The sequence below is a fragment of the Trachemys scripta genome, chromosome 4 (genome assembly GCF_013100865.1).
Source record: "Trachemys scripta elegans isolate TJP31775 chromosome 4, CAS_Tse_1.0, whole genome shotgun sequence".
Taxonomy (NCBI): Eukaryota; Metazoa; Chordata; order Testudines; family Emydidae; genus Trachemys; species Trachemys scripta.
The window spans coordinates 126,214,729-126,227,563 of record NC_048301.1 but is presented as its reverse complement, the minus strand read 5'-3'; the positions used below and the strand labels follow the sequence as shown (position 1 = coordinate 126,227,563).

General features: G+C 50.1%; 1 protein-coding gene across 6 annotated transcripts in view; it reads left to right on the top strand.

Annotated features, from left to right (window-relative positions):
* FOXP4 (forkhead box P4) overlaps window positions 1-12,835 on the top strand; it is a 144,333-nt gene that overhangs the window by 45,507 nt on the left and 85,991 nt on the right. The gene's annotated exons all lie outside the window — the stretch shown is intronic.

The window sequence follows — 12,835 nt, the reverse complement described above, 5'->3', positions numbered from 1 at the left end:
TCACTCACTTTCAGCCAAGAGCATGAGTCTCCAAAGGGCGCCAACGCTGCTGGAGGTGCCATCTTGTCGATGGGGAGTTCAGACCAAGGACCTCGCCTTCTGGCCCTTAAAAATCCCCTTGGCACACTCGTCACCTTAGGTTTGGGATGTTAGCTGTGATGTTCAGGCCAAATTCCAGCATGGCCAGTTGCACCCCACCTCCCTCAGTTCTCCTGCAGTTTCAGCTGGAGATGTCGATCTGCACTTCTGACTGTTCTTTAGTGTTCCAGTGCACTGTTGGAATGGGTGATGTGCTCTGCTACAGGGATGGCTGCATTTCAGTGCTGGCAGAGTGACCCCTGGGTTGTTATAGTCCGTGTGGCTCTGGGATCCTTTCATATGGAATGAATGTAAGACGGTAGCAAAAGCTGAATGCGTGGTGTTGGGACGTCAGGGGAGGGAAAGGGCTGTGAGTTCAAAATGATTGCAACAACCTGAGGGGCATCAAGTAGGTAGCTGCTTCTCTCTCTGCTCCATGGGCTCTTCTTCTTTACTCTCGGAGATTACCGAGGTCTGCTCCTTCTCTTCCATGCTTTGGGGCTCAGAGCCCTGTAAGGAGGGGTGCGCTGGTGAGTGTGCGTACGCCTGCCTCTGTGAATCTGTGTCCGAGCATGCCTGTCTTTGTACAGATGCCTTCCTGCAAATACATTTGTGTGCATGTCTTGGGCTCGGTGTGCCAGTCAGCTCGTGTGTGCATATGTCTCAACCTGTGTGTGCATGCGTGTATTTCTGTGTGCATCTCTGTGCTCGTGCACGTAGGCCCTTTTGCACGTGCCGAGTTCTGGGTGCAGGGGTGCATTGGTGCACATATAGCTTGATCTCTGCATGTATGCACACATATGTAAGTTGGGGGCGCTATGCACATGCCCACCAAGTATGTGTGCATACATGCAGCAATGGTTGTGTAGTTTGAGTGTGTGTGTGTGCACACACAACTTTCGCTCACTGTGCTTGAGTGCAGCTGGGGCGGGGGGCCGCATGTGTAGTTTAGGCTGGGGGTGGGGGGTGCGTGCATGCCTGCAGGTTACCTTTTCAAAACAAACTTCGGAGAAAACATAAATTTTCCTCCTCGGATACTAAATAAGGCAATGATCCCAGCCTCGTGTGGAGATCGCCTCCCTGAGCCATAAATTCCAGCGTGAAAGCTGTAAAAAATTGCTGTGTCTGATACTTTAGTAGCGAGCGCTGTAAATCCATTACCTGAATAACAGCCGTTTCTCACGCAGTTAAGCCACTGTTCCCCTGATCTGAAGGGTAATCATGCGTGTAATGCTTCTCCGAGTCACCCCGCCGAACGAGATGCTGCTCGTCCTCTCCCCTCCCCGACAGGGAAGGGGGGTGCGGTTGCCTTCGCAGTGCCCTGCGGAGAGGGCACTGAAATTCACTTAGTGGCAACGTGTGCTTCAGACTCGCCTAGCCATGGTAAATAGGAGACGCTTGTTCATTCGCAGCCGGGACAAGGCAAAGGGGATGGCGGGCTGTGTGCTTGGAAAGCACAAGTGACTCTGCCAGGGCCCCGGTGGCTTTTGGCACAGGCCGCTGGGGAATGGGTAAAGGCAGTTGATTCCCATTAGAGCCTGGCATTCCTATCGCTCCTGCTGTCTGCCCCCCCCCCCCCCCCCCCCGAATGCTCACTCGTCCTCTCACGTGCACCAGGTCACTCCCTTCCCTTCACACGTCCCCGGGTGCTGCATGCAGGCTGCTGGGGGTCAGGCAGAGAGAGCCATGTGTTAGCACCAGAGGCTCATAAGGCATGTCAGAAAGGTTCGTGAATGCAAGGGTCGCAGCACCGCACCCCTGGAGGAAGGGAAGTGCTGGTGGTATCCCTGTTTCATGTATGGGGTAGGGGAGAGAGGGCAAGTGACTGGACCAAGGTTGTGTGAGTCAGTGGCAAGGAGCCCCAATCCTGTTCTCTAGTCACTAGCCTGCCCTTGCCTCTCAGAGTTGGGAATGGAAGCCAGCAGTCATGGTAGCCAATCCTTGCTCTCAGCATTAGGCAGTCCTCTCCTTCCAGAGCTGGGAACAGAACCTGCGATCCATGAGACCAGACATGGTCTCTGACAAGGTCAGTGTATCTACATGGGTGATTCTTAACCTTTTCCATACATGGGCCCCCTTTCCCATCCCAGGCACCCCTTCTGCCTAGCAACATGGGCTGGGTGGGGTGGTCTCGACCCCCAGATCAAGAATGCCGTGATCAAGACATCCCGTAGTGAAGCTGTGCTAATGGAGGGTAATTCAGATGTTCGTCAGACACAGTGGTGGGAAGCACAAGCGCAACCCCCTATAGCGGAGAGGCAATTTGGGGATGTGGATTTTAAAATTCTCTTTGAATCTTTTCCAGCCGTTGTGGTCGTCTGGTCACTGAATCACTGAATGCATTACAAAGTGCTCCTTTAGAACTGGCTGGTGGGCTGAGGCGGAGAATTTACCCATCCCGTTAGCCCTCGTCAGCCTAAATCCTGTCCCTGATGCCGCGGTTTCTTGGTCTTAGCAAATTCTCTTCATCCTGACATTCCAATGGTGTTCGTATCCCAGCTGCCCCAGCCCTGCGGGCACCACCGCCCATCTGGGTCGCTAGCGGGAGCGATGAGGCAACAGGAGATGTGCTTGGAGTCGCAAACTATTCCCCCCCACACACACACACTCTGCCCTCCTTATCATATAATCCAGGAACAAGGGAGTGTGGGATGATGATGATGATATTTTGACGCTGCACGTGGAACTCTCTGGCACAAGGTTTTACTTGGTGAACTTCCAAACATGAATGACATCTGCAGTGACAGTAGCTTGAATAGACATTCCTAAGGCCCATCAATCTTTGTGCTTCAGGGAACAAGCTGAGCACCAGCTGGGGTCAGGAGTAAATGTCCCCATATAGAGAGTTTTGCACAATTAGGTGCTTTATGAAGGTTTTCTACTTTCCTCAGGCGCATCTGGTATTTACCCCTGTAGAAAGCAGGATACTGGACCACTGGGCTGTTCCTGTCTGCTGGCTCCCATGTCCTTGTTTGTGCTGCAGTTCCTGAAATGTCTTGGTTTTGTTTTTTTAAACAATGCGAATTCCACGGAGAGTTTAGAAAAATCGTTTATGGGCCATTGAGGTCTATGGGGAGGAAATCATTGGATTGATGCCGTCCCCGAAAGGGGGTTGCGAACATACAATCATCTAGGATTTAAATGCTTGGGGAGTTCCCACAAAATTGTCTCCAGCCTAACGCAACGTGTGTTCCTTATTAACACTTAGTTTTGCAAGCCTGGCTTAAATAAACCCCTGGGAGGGAGAGACGGGGTTGCCCCATTTTACAGAGGTGAAATGACTTGCCCAAGGCAGGAAGAGAAGTCAGAACTGGGACTAGAAGTGGGGAATTCCTGGCTTCTGGTGCCATGCTCACACCATGAGATTGTCTTTGTCTCTCCAGAAGGCGTGTGGCTTTCCAACTGATCGTGGGGGTGAGAGAGGTCACGGGGAGGATCCTGTGCAGAAGTTCCTCTTCTGCCAAGGCGGGTTCAAACCCCAGAATTGGGCTGCCTGTGGGTCTGGATTTTGGACCAGGCCCCAGCATGAGCTTTTCATTGCGTTCATTCCGGTTGCCACCAGTATATAGCGCGTTCTCTTCCTGCGCTGAGCAAGTGCCCGTCTCCTGAGCTCAGAGTAAACAAGGCCGGGAAACGTGAGCTGGGCTGTGGAGTAATGAGGTGACAGAAGGAGAGAGAGATAAACAGAGAGAGTCAGAAGTCAGGCATCTGACAGGAGTTTAGACTGAAACAAACAGCGCTGGAGAGAGCGCGCACGTCATTTTTGAACAAGACGGAGTGTCTGTTTCCACGCAACGGGCAGAGCTGAAGAGCTTGTTTAAACAGAGATGAAAGGAGTGAGGTGGCTGCACGACCTGCAGCCGGCGCTTGGTCCCAGGAGGGGTTGCCGAATTCGAGTGCAGGAAAGGGGGTTGGGCCGGGCCGGGGGAGATCTTGAGAGCTACCTGCCGGAGTTTTGTGCTAGGAAACTAGTCTGTCATTCTTGGGACTCTTAACCCTTTGCAGACTGCAGATGCATCCCAAAGGGCTACAGAGGGATCCCACTCAGGAGGTGATTGCCCCGTTCTCACCAGAGCTCTTGGCCCACGTCACGCTGTGGATTAGGAGGGGAAGGGAAGAAGAGCTGTTCCAATTGAAACTGCCGTGACAGGGTAAGATGCCAGCAGATTGGATTTGCCCAAGCTGGACAGGATCCTCGGCCTTAATGCCTCCCTAAAGAACTGAAACAGCCATTCATGTAAAAGGGGCAGCTCCCATCCTTTGCCCTGCTAGAGACCCCACCTGTCCAGTTATTTCCAGCACGGGCCTTCGCTTGGTGGGGTGAACCCGATGGGCACACCTTTCGGGGCCTGAAAAGGTGCCAAAAACCACGTGGGAGCCCACGAGAGTCCTTGCACCACATTCTGTGCAAGACTGTCTTGCACAAACAGCCCCAGTGTGACATCATAAGTGTGTCCCACCAGCTTGGGCGTCCCATTGGGCTTGAACTAACTTGATTCCACAGCGCCACCTTCCCAATGTGTGCAGGTCAAGACAGATGGCTTGGCTTCCCTGCCATGTTCTTGTCTCTTTCAAACCTAGGTTTTGCCAGGCAGGGTCAGACCCGGGGTCAATCTAGTTTTGTGCCTTTTCTCTGGCAGCGGCTAACTTGAGCGGCTTCAGAGGAAGGTACAAGAAAACCCCATCATAGACAGTTCCGGAATAACCAGCCCCTAGGCAAAGCCTCTCTTCCTGACCTCAGGCAGTTAGTGGTTGGTTTATGCCCTGACCCATGAGGATTAACACAGCCCTTCTGTCCTTGTGTATGGTCTAAATGAACTGTGGATGTTCTTATTTTTTTTTATACATGGATGGTGCTTGAGCTGAACGCACTAGCCACGTGAGTGTAGATTGCACACTTGGTTGTGCAAAATGGGCACATGCCATGCTAAGAGGGACAGTGTGTGCAGTGATGCCCGATTTGCACATGCCCAATTTGCATGCGTGGGGGGGATGTGCACATACTCTGCAGCTGCAACCCAGGTGCCGATGGTTTTAGAGACAGTCTGAATGTCATTTTGCTCTGGTGTCTCTTGCTGTCCAATCTCGTGCCAGTTTCAGTACCTGTTGTGCTGTCCCGTGTCTTGAGCAGCGCAAGATCTGTGTTAACCTAACAGGCCTAACCAAGGTCCAAATCTAGCCCTCGGAGTCTGGGTTGATGTCCGAGGGCTGGGTTCTGATCTTGGTTAGCCCTGCTGGTAAACGCAGAGTAAATCCATTGCCGTCGGTGGCTTCACTCTGGATTTACACTGGGGTAATGGGGATTGAAATCAGGCCCCTAGACAACAGCCCCCAGCCTTCTCAGACTGGAGCGTTAGAAACAGCTTCCTGCCTTGCTTCCGCAGGCCCTTTCTGAACAGGGGGGGAGGGGAGGGGAGGGATCTTCCCCTCCCCATCCCCCAAGCAAGGTGATGGCGTTAGGGTTAAATCCCTGGATTTCAATGGTGGGGCCCAGTTGAAAAGCATCCTGGGATTCAATAGCGCGCGCTTACATTGTGGCAGGGGTCGCTGGAGGGGAAAGGCCAGCCGGGGTCATGGGAGGGTTGCCTAGCATCTGGGAACTCCCACAGTGGTTGCTGTGGGAACGTCAAGAGACCTCCAGCGTGCTAACATCCTGTAACAAGATTCAAAAGGACCCGGGTCTTTGCACATTAATGAGTTTTTAACTCGGGGGGCTAGTCTCCGCCCTGCCCCCACCCAACAAGACGCCCAGTCAGGTGGGGAAGCTGGGAGGATTGGTGGAACTCCTCCCTTTCCATGGTCCTCCGGCAGGGAGGTCGGGATGGAAACTCGGGACTAAGGTGGTGAGTGGAGAAGAATCACCCGTAGCAGGATGAGTGATGGGGGGGGAATGTGCCGGATACCACGGCAACAGGTCCGCACTGCATCCCTGCTGCCCATTGACTGCCGCTGGCTTCACGAGGGGCAGGAGCCGCAGGCGGCAGAACCCCGCCGAGACGCCCACTCCAGCTTTCATCCCAGGCACTTGGTTAGGTGACCGCCTGGGAAATGGTGGCACCAACTGGTTGAAAAGCCTGGTGCAGGATGGGTCTGGTCTGAGCCCGAGCAACTCGTTTGGCCTCCCCCGCGTTCCTTCATGCTCTGTGTTGTCTTCTTAAATCTTGTGTGGCTGGCTCTATGAATCTCTGCCAGGGCTGGGCTCTCGGCGGGAGCTCCTGTCCCTCTCTGAATGCTGATACTGATTGCAGGCTTGTGGTGGGACTGGGCTGGCCCCTAGCTCTTCCCACACCTGACAGGCTTCTGGCCAAGATTTTGAACTAGTGATTCTGGACGTCTCAGTGTCTCTCCTCCTTGGTGCCCAAATGGATGTGCCTTAAATTTGACCAGGCTTTCGGAAAGTTCTAGACCCACCCTCTGGAAATCAGGCCCCTTGAAGGTTATTTCCACTTGAGCACTTAAAAGGTGAAGAACCCCAAATGTCTTCTGATAATCTTGGATCCAGAGATCCCCTCTGAAAATGGGGGTTAAGCCCCCTGTGCTGTGTGAGCCTGGAGGCCAGCCTTGGTCTTCAGAATGAGTCATAAAGGTGATCATCGTAGCATTTTTCTCCACAAAAGTGGCTCTAGTGCTTTGGCCAGACTTGTTCCAAACTTGGTTCACTCCATTCTGCCTCCTGCAATTTTCCTCACCTCTCCCTGCAGTTTGAGCCAGTTAGGGTATAATCTTCCTATCAAAACTAGTTGTGAGCTGTCCAAAGAGCTGCCAGCCCTCACTCCAGAGGTGGCTGCATTCCAGTGATGGGGTGATTGGTGTGTGTATCTAATGTAAAATGTATCTGGAAAGATTGTGGGTTTTTTGGGGGTTGTTTTTTGAATCCCTCAGGAGAGAAGGTGCTAGTGGAATGTAAGGGATCCATGTTATGTTTTTCCATGTGTCTTGCTTCCTATAAAGTTTAGCTCTTCTCTCTTCCTCTTGCCTAACCCAGTTGACCTTGCCCTGTAACTAGTGGAGAATGCAGACCGACAGGTAGCAAGCTCATTTCAGCTCCAGAAGCAGCCGCCGCGGACCCAGCCTTTGGAAAAGGTTTACTTCCTATGTCATAGGTTGTGTTTAAACTTCTGCTTCCCAGCTGGGTCTGGATGGAGTGACATTTCATGCAGCCTCCCGCTGTCTCGTGTCTCCCTTCAATAAGCCAGCGTCCAGTTGCAATTGTCTGTGCAGGAGTTTTTTGGGGCTCTGGCGCTGGCTTAGTGGGGGATTCTCTAAGACAACTGGAGACTAATGGGGCCGGCTCCACCGTTGGGGGGCCCTTCCCCACTTCCCCTCCCTATGGTCTCCTTCACCATTTCACAGGAGATATCAAACTTGTGAGTGAGTGGAATGATGCGCCAGGAGGAGGGGGCCAGATGTGCCTTTAGGCACCACTTGAGGATAGTCAATGGAGCAGTTCGGCCCTATGATGTCTAGTGTATTTAGGCACCTCTGGGGTCACGATTGTATCTAGCCCCCCAAAGGGGAGCCTCCCTGTGGCTTCAGCCTGCTTGCCCTGGGCAGGCAAGTCCAGCTCCTCTGAGACGTGGGGCCTAAAGCAGGACTTGGCCAAGAGGCAGGGGGGGGGATGTCTGTGACCATTGCTGCCCACCCATCGCAGGGCTCAGGAGGGACAATGCCCCCCTGGGGAAAGGGGGACGGGTGCCTAGAACCCTCATCTCCAAGTTGTGCCAGTACTCTGATGTTGCCCTCGAGGAGTTAGGGAAAACTTGGTCTCCTTGAAGTCCCTTTGTTGCAGGGCTTTGAGGAAGGAGGGCGTCTCCGCCATCGGCGGGTCGCTCGGCATGGGCAGGCACTTCTTTTGTGTGAGTGACTCGCACCAGACAAGGGAACCTTCCAACTTCAGGCAGCTGGGAGAGGGGGGAGGGGAAGGGAAGGGGAGTGAGAAGGGGGGAGGCAGTGAGCCAGAAAGGGAGAAGAGGGGGGGTAGGTGGAAGGAGAAGGGGAGGGAGGTTAAAGACAGGGTGGAGGAGGTGGGAGGAGGCAGGGAAGGATTAAGAGGTGTTGGGATGGGAAACCAGAGGAGGGGGAGCTCTCAGCAGGGAAGAGGAGATGGTGGGATGGAGCTGGGGCACAAGGAGGGAGGTGGGTGAGTAACGAGGGAGGGTTTTGTCTTGGACAAACCATCAGAAAACTTGCCTTTTTAATTAACCCATGGGGTTCTTCAAAAATGACTTTTAAAGGCAGCCCCCTACCCCAAAACCAGCTGGCAGCGCATCCTGGAAGATCAACTTCCCAACCAGCAACTACAGCTCACTCACGCAGGAACCCATATAGGAGGTTAGAGACCATGAACTCTTTCAGTACGGATTGAAGGCTTGGATTTTCAGTGTAGTCAGGTGCCCGATGTCCATGGAAATCTCCTAAATCCTAATGAGTTTCACTGGGATGTGAGCACCTAACTCTCCTTATGCTCTGGAAAACCCAGCTTCAGATTGCACGATGCTTGCCTCCATCCCCAAAATCAGCACTCCCTCCTGCTCCTCCCTTTGTCACTGAACCTGTCAGCCTGAGGCCTCCTGGTAGCACACTTTCCAACTTGCAATTATCTGGAAAGGGCCCATCTGGAAAAGCCATCCCATCCATCTGCTGTAATATTTGTTCTGTGCTTTAAAAAAAAATACTATTTATTGCAGGCATATGTAAAATAAATGTTAAGGTATTAAACAAAAACAAGACACCAAACTTATAACCAAATCAGCCGTTTTTCTTATTGAAAAGGAGATGGAGGTGGTGGTGGGGAGACTTTCTGGTGTGGATATAAAAGCATGTGCTCGCATTTCAAATGTATTATGTCATATGCTATTATTAGGGTATTTAAGATAAAAATGAGACTAGAGCACTTAAGTGAAACTCATCTCTCTGTTAGGTTGCCTGATTTATATTTCATATATGACTGAGCATAAATGTTTAATTTTTTTTTTCCAAGCACGGGGAGAAAGGGAATTGTTGGGAGCAATGGTCAGACTTGTTCCTTGTGTTCTCCGTTAGTGAAAATGGATTTAACCCCTTTAGCCAAGGAGGATCGAAGTCCAGAAGCGTTAGGGTGTGTGCGGCAAAGGGGAGAACAGCTGGGGCCAAGAGAGAGAGAGAGAGAGAGTTGAAAAAGATTTTTCCTTTTTTGTAAAGAATTCTGTCATTTTATTAATTTTGATCTCTTGGAGCCATTTGGTTCTGATTATATTAGAATGGGGATGGAGGAAGTGGAGTGGGGGAGTGGTTTTCAATATGGCATCATTTACGGTTAATATCCATCTAAAAATATCTCTCTCTGTGTTTTATTTTAATAGTTCTAATTCTGGAATGTGACGATGTCATTTTTATAAGGGTAGTGTAAAAATAATTTATAATCTTTTTATTCCCCAAAGGCTCTTTTGGGGTAAAAGGAGATGGGGGTGGGGGGGGAGATATAGTATCATTTTCATAGTCCCCTCTTTCCCCCCGACCCCTGTGCTCTGTTAATATAACTTTTGTGGTGGTGTGTGTTTTTTGTTTTTTTGTTTTTTTATCATTGGAGGTTAAGGCCCCATTGAAAGCTTTTGTCCCATCCAGGTGGGAATTCCCTTGGTTAGTTTCAGCCACTGTTTCATCCCCATGCTGTATGGAAATCCACACCCTCCTGGTGCAGTAAAGAGCACATGGCCTCTCCTGCTGTAGTGTCTGGGTGACTACTGTTAATTAAAAATGTGCTATGTGGTTTTGTTTTTGTTTTTTTAAAGACTTGGCCCTAATATTTTTATGCTTTTATTCTGCAAAGATTTTCCAAAGTGACCCAGTGATTTTGGAACCCCAGCTTGAGACCCCTTCAAGGCACCTGATTTTTCAAGTGCCTGAGCACCCACCCCTCTGAAAATCATGCCCCATGCTCTAGTTGGGCATCCCCGATCATGAGTCACTTCTGAAAACATAGGCTTGTCCTCTTGGAGTATCCAAAGTACTATCCGTCTGGGTTCTCTGTGTACCAGCATCTATCACCATAGCATCTGAGTGCTTAAGCACTGCTGTTAGCCCAGTGGCTACCTTAGCTGGCTGGTATGGTCTTAACTCTCCCAATTCAGAAATTCATTTAACTGCTTGCGTACATACTTAATGCTGGACCTTGAAGGCTATCAAGTTCTGAAGAACCCAAAGAAGAATGGAGTTCCTTAAGGAGAGAGCCTCTACTGAAAATGCCTTGCCTTCCATTCCTGGCCTCCCCTCTAAGTAATCATCCCAGCTAATCCAGTCCTGACTTGGAGGTGCTTCTCTTGCGTTTCCATGCTGGTTAGTTCTGGGGTTTCTCCATTAAATGGTCCTGTGGGGACCCGGCTCTCCCTGGCAGTAGTAATAATGCCTAGCTCTTGTATAGCAATTTTCATCTCTAGCTCTCAGTGCTGTACAAAGGTGGTCGGCATCATTATCCCTGTTTTATAGCTTGGGGGGAAACTGAGGCATGATGCAGTGCAGGGAGGGGGAGTAACTTACCCAGGGTCACCCAGCAGGCCAGGGATAGAAATGGAACCCAGGTTCTCTGAGTGGCAGGCTGCTGCTCTAAACGCTAGACAAGAAGGTTGTTCAGCAAATCGACTTGCCATATGAGCTGACGAAAGGCACAGGTTTGATTCCCATTGGAGTCTGTGTGGAAGCTCAATCTCTAAGGCCCGTTCAATTTTTAGTCTCTCCTGTGACTGCCAACATGGAGGCCACTTAGTTCTAACTGGTGGTGATTTTGGGGGATAAAAACAGGACTTCTAGGAATGAGGGATGAGACGCACCAGATTCATCTCGTACAGGAGGACAACTTCATCACCAGGTTCATTTGCTCCTTGGCTTGCTTGCTTTGCTCACCAGTAGATATGAAACCTGGCCTAGAGAAGGTGCATTATTCCAGGGAAGAATTAAATGCCATGTGTCTTGGGTGGAAAGCTGGATAGCAAACTGTTCCTGCTCTGAGATCCCCACACACTGACTTGTGATGACCCGCTTTCTTCTGATATTAGAGGGGGGAATACAGTATTTATTTCAACCATAGCATGAACTCAAAGGAATCAGGCTCTCAGGTGAAAAGAGAACAGCCTCTCCAGACTCATTAGCCAATAGAGCTGTGGTTATTCAATTTTTCCAGTGCGTCCTGGTGGGGAATTCTTCGCTACAGCAGAATCTCTTATTTCTTCTTGGGATCTGATACTAGCATAACACTTCTGTTGTCCGGACATTGCGTTCACCACACCCGGGATTAATCTGAGATTTTTTTTCCTAGTAGTTCTTGTTGCTCTGGAGTTGGACAGCCTAGCTGCAAAGAAGCAGATGAAAATCAAGTATGAAGCATATACAAAGAAATCCAGACATTCCGATTCAGAAAGCCCTGGGCTTTGGGGCAGTTTTGAATCTGGATCTAGATGGGAATTTAGAAATTGGGGAAGCTTCTTTTTCCAAGGAACTAAGGGCTTGTATACATACAAGGGGTTTTTTGATACTATTTTTACTATATCTGTTTAGAAACTGGTGTCATTAAGTGGCGTGATCCTCTAATGTGGACGCAGTTATACCAGTACAACGGTGCTTAAGCTATACAAACTGTGCCAGTGTACTGGTATAACTGCATCCTCACTAGGGGGTCTTCCTGATCTTAGCTTTGTTGGGTAAACACCCCTCACAGCTCATAGTTAACTCAGCACAAAACCATTACGTAGGTCAGGTCTCTTCCCCTTCCGCCACCCCAACATTTGCATTTCCTCTGCTCAGTAACAGTTGCTGCCACTGGTCTTGTAAATGGGGAAGCCAGGCGGTGTCAGCTGTTGATGTCTTAGATCTTACAAACTTCTTTTTAAAATGGGCTAATTTACTGATCAAAGACAATCATCCAGGAGACAAATTGGACACAAACTATTTGTTCCTAATTGTGGCTATCGCACTAATGACTCGTTGAATAACACCGTGGAGCAGGGTACAATTAACCCTCCCCCTCTTCTCCTCCTCCCCCCCATTTCATAGATCATTAGCAGGAGGTGAAGCCAAATTCTCCTCTAAATGGGGACCTTCTTTTCTTTTTCCCGTGTTCTCAAAATTAAATAGCGAAGAATTATGGGTAACTTGGACTTCATGCTTTCTAGCTTTAAGGGGTGATCCATACTGCTAACTTCAAGTGTTGCTTTTTGAAGCTAATCTTCTGGCCTGTTGAAAGAGGTTAGCAAGTGCAAGTGACCTGTCCAAAAAAACTTGCCTTTCATCTTTTACTCCCATCTCAAGGTGGTTCTGGCCCTGGTTGGGAGCCCCAGGTTGGAATCTGGTAGAGAAAGCACCCATCGTAATTCAAGCAAGACTTTTGTAAGCGCAGCTTCATTGTTTCCTGAGGAAAGACGGCAATGGACTGAGGTCATCTTTGGGTGGCAGTGAATATCCCATGACGACCCGCTTTCTTTGCTTGCCAAGTGACTCCCTCTGAGTTTGTTAGAGCTGTACAGTTCTGCTCCCACAAGGTTCTGGGGTGTTGAGAACCTGGATTATGGGTTGGGCTGCTCTCTGAGCCTTTCATACACTGGCAAAATGGGTCACCTGGGGATCAAGATGAATGATGTTCCCTCTCTGAACATGCCATTACTTCACCCCCATCACTGGTAAGTTAGGAGTAAAATGCTGGTTTTTCCCCCATACAGCTATGCCAATGCATTTCCATTCTGGCCAGCGGCTGTTCTAGATCTCAGTAGCCTCTCCTGAGTAGTGGATG